Raw genomic sequence first — 5,924 nt, 5'->3', positions numbered from 1 at the left:
TCATAGGACATGTCCTTGTCCAACTGGACAGTGCTGAAATCTAACATGTGGGCTGGATCGCCGTGATACCTCTGAAGCATGGATACATGAAAAACTGGATGCACGACTGATAAGCTAGGCGGCAATGTGAGTCTATAAGCCATCTCTCCCACTCGATCAAGAATCTCAAACGGACCAATGTACCTAGGGCTAAGCTTGCCCTTCTTCCCAAATCTCATCACGCCCTTCATAGGCGATACTCGGAGCAATACCCGCTCACCAACCATGAATGCTACATCTCGAACCTTGCGGTCTGCATAACTTTTCTGCCTAGAGTGAACTGAACGAAGCCTATCCTGAATGATCTTGACCTTGTCCAAGGCCTCCTAAACCAACTCCGTACCTAACAACCGAGCCTCTCCCGGCTCAAACCATCCAACCGATGATCGACATCGTCTACCATATAAAGCCTCGTAAGGAGCCATCTGGATGCTTGACTGGTAGCTGTTGTTGTACGCAAACTCCGCTAATGGCAAGAACTGATCCCAAGACCCTCCAAAATCAATCACACATGCACGGAGCATATCCTCAAGAATCTGGATAGTGCGCTCGGACTGTCCGTCCGTCTGGGGGTGAAATGCTGTGCTCAACTCCACCCGAGTACCCAACTCCTGCTGCACGGCTTTCCAGAACTACGATGTAAATTGAGTACCCCTGTCTGAAATAATAGAATCTGGAATCCCATGCAGACGGACGATCTCCCGGATATAAATCTCCGCCAACCGCTTCGATGAAAAAGTGGTACACACAGGAATAAAGTGAGCGGACTTGGTCAGCCGATCCACAATGACCCAAATGGAATCAAACTTCTTCAAGGTCCGTGGGAGTCCCGATACAAAATCCATGGTGATGCGCTCCCACTTCCACTCCGGGATCCCTATCTGCTGAAGCAACCCACCCGGTCCCGGGTGCTCATACTTCACCTGCTGGAAGTTGAGGCATCTAGACACACACCCAACTATATCCTTCTTCATCCGCCTCCACCAATAGTGCTGCCTCAAGTCCCGATACATCTTCGCGGCACCCGGATGGATGGAATACCGTGAACTATGGGCCTCTGCTAGAATCAACTCCCGAAGCCCATTAACATTGGGCACACAAATTCGGCCCTGCATCCTCAATACCCCGTCATCTCCGATGGTCACATCCCTGGCATCTCCACGCTGCACCTTGTCCTTAAGGACAAGTAAATGCGGGTCTTCATACTGTTGCTCCTTGATACGATCAAATAAGGAAGACCGGGAAACCACACAAGCTAGAACCCGACTGGGCTCCGAAAGGTCCAATGTCACAAACTGGCTGGCTAAGGCCTGAACATCCATCGCCATTGGCCTCTCTGAAGCTGGTAAATATGCCAAACTCCCCAAACTCTCCGCCCGGTGACTCAAGGCATCCGCCACTACATTGGCCTTGCCCGGGTGATACAGGATAGTGATATCATAATCCTTCAGTAACTCTAACCACCTGCTCTGATGCATATTTAGATCCTTTTGCTTGAGCAAGTGCTGCAAGCTCCGATGGTCAGTATAGATCTCACAAGGCACACCGTACAAATAATGACGCCAGATCTTTAAGGCATGAACAATGGCAGCTAACTCAAGGTCGTGGACAAGGTAATTCTTTTCATGTATCTTTAACTGTCTGGATGCGTAGGCAATCACCCTACCGTCTTGCATCAACACCGCTCCAAGGCCAACTCTCGAGGCGTCACAATAGACAGTATAAGACCCCGAACCGGTAGGCAACATCAAGATTGGGGCTGTAGTCAAAGCTGTCTTGAGCTTTTGAAAGCTCGCCTCACACTCCTCTGTCCACTGAAATGGGGCACCCTTCTGGGTCAATCTAGTCATAGGGGCCGCAATCGATGAAAATCCCTCCACGAAGCGACGATAGTAGCCCACCAAACCAAGGAAACTGCGAATCTCTGTAGCTGAGGACGGCCTGGGCCAACTCTGTACGGCCTCTATCTTCCTCGGATCCACCCGAATGCCCTCACTCAAAATTATGTGGCCTAAGAATGCCACAGAACTCAACCAAAACTCACATTTTGAGAACTTTGCATATAACTTCTTCTCCCTCAAGGTCTGAAGCACCGTCCTCAGGTGCTGCTCATGATCTTCCCGACTCCGGGAATACACCAGAATATCATCAACAAAGACAATAACGAACGAGTCAAGATATGGCCTGAACACACTGTGCACCAAATGCATGAAAGCTGATGGGGCATTGGTCAGCCCAAATGACATAACAAGGAACTCGTAATGACCATACCGAGTCCTGAAGGCAGTCTTTGGGATATTTGGCTCCCGAATCTTCAACTGATGGTAACCCGAGCGCAAGTCAATCTTAGAAAACACCTGTGCGCCCTGAAGCTGGTCAAATAGATCATCAATACGAGGCAAAGGATAATGGTTCTTCACTGTGACCTTGTTCAACTGACGATAATCAATACACATACGCATAGAACCATCCTTCTTCTTCACAAACAAGACAGGAGCACCCCACGGTGAAACGCTGGGTCGAATAAAACCCTTACCAAGCAATTCCTGCAACTGATCCTTCAACTCCTTCAACTCAGGAGGAGCCATACGATACGGAGGAATGGAAATGGGCTGAGTGCCCGGCAACAGGTCAATGCCAAAATCAATGTCTCTATCGGGTGGCATGCCCGGAAGATCAGCTGGAAACACATCGGGATAATCCCGTACAACTAGAACTGAATCAACAGAAGGGGTATCAACACTGACATCTCTCACATAAGCTAAATACGCAACACACCCCTTCTCAACCATACGCTGAGCTTTAAGGAAAGAGATAACTCTACTGGGAGTGTGATCTAAAGTCCCACTCCACTCAATACGCGGAATACCTGGCATAGCCAGCGTCACGGTCTTGGCGTGACAATCAAGAATAGCAAAATGGGGCGACAACAAGTCCATGCCCAAAATAATGTCAAAATCCACCATCCCGAGTAACAATAAATCCACTCTGGTCTCAAAACCACGAATAGTAACCAAACATGACCGATAAACGTGGTCCACAACAAGAGAATCCCCCACAGGAGTAGAAACATAAACGGGGGCACTCAGAAAATCCCGAGGCACACCCAAATGCGGAGCAAAGTAAGAAGACACATAAGAATAAGTAGAGCCCGGATCGAAAAGAACCGATGCCTCTCTGTGACAAACCAGTATAATACCTGTAATGACGGAGTCGGAGGCAACATCCTCGGTACGAGCAGGAATAGCATAATATCTGGCCCGGCCCCTCTATCGAGGGCGACCTCTATCTCTCCGACCTTCGCCCTTAGCCGGCTGGGCAGGTGGGGTAGCAGCTGGAGCTGTGACCATGGCCTGAGAACTTTAAGGAGCATGCTGTGGCTGAGCAGTCTGTGAAGATGCACCCCTACAAAGTCCGGGGCAGTCCCTAACCATGTGGCATGCATTACCACACTCGAAACAAGCTCTGGGAGGATGCGGTGGCTGTGACTGGCTAGGGCCAGGTCTGCTGGACTGGCCTCTGGAAGCACCCCGTGCAGGAGGCGCGTTAGAAACTGTATGTGCATAGCAAGGCTCCTGAGGTGTAGGCGGAGCTGGAGCACTGCCGACTGCTGGAAGAGCTGAATGTACAGGGCGACCTGCATAACCTCTGCCATAACGACCTGCTACTGGGGTACGGGCACCAGAGTAGTGACCCGACTCTCGAGACCTCTTGGCCTCCCTCTCCCCTCGCTCCCTGGAGAGCATACCCTCAATCCTCCTAGCAATGCTCACTACCTACTAATAAGGAATGTCCATCTCCAACTCTCGAGCCATGCTAGACCTGATGGGTGGGATAAGGCCCTCAATGAACCTGCAAACTCTCTCCCGAACTGTAGCAACCAAGGCCGGTGCATGCCTGGTCAACCTGGTATAGCGGATAGCATACTCCGAAACGGTCATAGCATCCTGGCGCAAATGCTCAAACTCTGCGTGCCATGCATCCTTGAGACTCAGGGGGACAAACTCTCTCATGAACATATCCGAGAACTGGGTCCAAGTCAGTGAAGCAGCCTCGACTGGACTGTCTATCTCATAAGTGCGCCACCAATCATAGGCAGCTCCCCGAAGCTGAAAAGCAGTGAAAGAAACCCTGCTGGACTCCACTATGCCCATAGTGCGAAGAATACGATGACACTCCTCTAGAAATCCCAAGGCATCGTCTGATGCTAATCCACTGAACACTTGGGGATCATACTTCTTGAACCTCTCAAGTCTCCGTTGCTCGTCCTCTGAAGCAGCTGACTCATCCTCGGGCTGAACTGGCGCTGCAGGCGGTGTGGGAATAATCTTGAGAGCCTGCTCAACCTGCACTCGCTGCTCGGGAGTGCGGACGGCGGGAGTCTGTGCTCCTCCCCCGGTCTGGGATGTGGCTGCAGCAAGGGGAAGCAACCCTGCCTGATCCAAGGTGGTGTACATGCTCATGAACTGAGCTAAAGTCTCCTGGAGAGCTGGAGTAGTAGTGGCAGTAGTAGGTGTGCCGGGTGCCTGGGCTCCGGCTGGATCTACTGGTGGTACCTCGGCGGCAGCTCGCGCAGGTGCTCTGGCTGCACCACATGCGCGTCCTCGACCTCTCCCCCGGCCCCGGCCTCTGATGGCTACAGTAGGGGGCGCGGGTGCCTGATCATCTCGAGTAGCACGTTGATTAGGTCGCACCAGACTCAACCTTAGGAAGAGTGGGCGCTTATACTTTTAGCCAATAGTGGTATCGGGGTCAATTTCCACAGGGAGCTAGGAAGGGAGTTGGATATTTGTTTAGCCTAGAAATGCGAGTTTTCTTCTAATTGATATTCTATCATTTTTGGGTTTTTCTTTGTGATTATCAACTACAATTTAACAACTACTAATTATAACTAAATTATGCTAAGATATCAAATCTAGGTTATATGCAAGATAGAGAAAGGCACTAGGGTCGTGGCATTTACCTAGGTGGTCAACTAACGGGTAGAGATTCCTAATACGAGAATGATGATTATGGGGCTTATGATATAACCGTTGCACGGTAGCACTCACTCTCACACCTCTCGGTAGAAAGAATGATTTTGCCCAATTGACTCTCTCGAGACTAATTGGGTAGGCTAACAAACCAAACAACTTAGGGTTCAAGTTGGGTAATTGCTCTCTCGAGGTTTTACCCGTTAATTGGGAATACTATTCTCATAGGTCCATCCCAATTCCTTGTTGGGTTAATTTTGGAGTCATAGACACTCTTTCTCAAGAAGAGTCAAGAACCACAAAGCTAGACTTAGTGTTTGCAACCACCAAATCCAAGTGAAAACATAAAAATAACCCAAATATCAAACACCCAACATCATTCAAGTATTAAACAATCATACCCATTAATTACCCACACTAAGGTTGAGCCACAACCCTAGCTTATGGGTTTAGCTAGCCATAATAACAACAGAAATTGAAGGAGAAATAGATAAAATGAACATATTAATTAACTAGAAGGTAAAACTACAAGAATCCACGTTAAACACAATGAAAAATGCCCAAAATAGGCTAAGACTTTTGTCTCACGAGTGCAGCAGCTGTTCTGTATCTCATTCATTTTCTAAAAATGGCAAATATTCTATTTATACTAAGTTAAGAAAAATCGGACAAAAATACCCCTGCGGGGTCTGTGCGGTCCGCACGATGATGACACGCGGCCGCACTGGGTTGCTTTCCTTTTGAGACTTGCTTTCTGAAGATGTTGACGCGGACCGCACAATGATGAAGTGCGGCCGCATGATGACTGGCGCGGACCGCGTGAACTTGTAGTGCGGCCGCATGAGTGGCTTGTGATGGTCTCTGAACTTTTGTGGCGCGGACCGCGTGAACTTGTAGCGCGGCCGCATTGGT

Source organism: Nicotiana attenuata, unplaced genomic scaffold, assembly GCF_001879085.1.
Source record: "Nicotiana attenuata strain UT unplaced genomic scaffold, NIATTr2, whole genome shotgun sequence".
NCBI classification, from domain to species: domain Eukaryota; kingdom Viridiplantae; phylum Streptophyta; class Magnoliopsida; order Solanales; family Solanaceae; genus Nicotiana; species Nicotiana attenuata.
Note: the sequence above shows the minus strand (reverse complement) of the source record.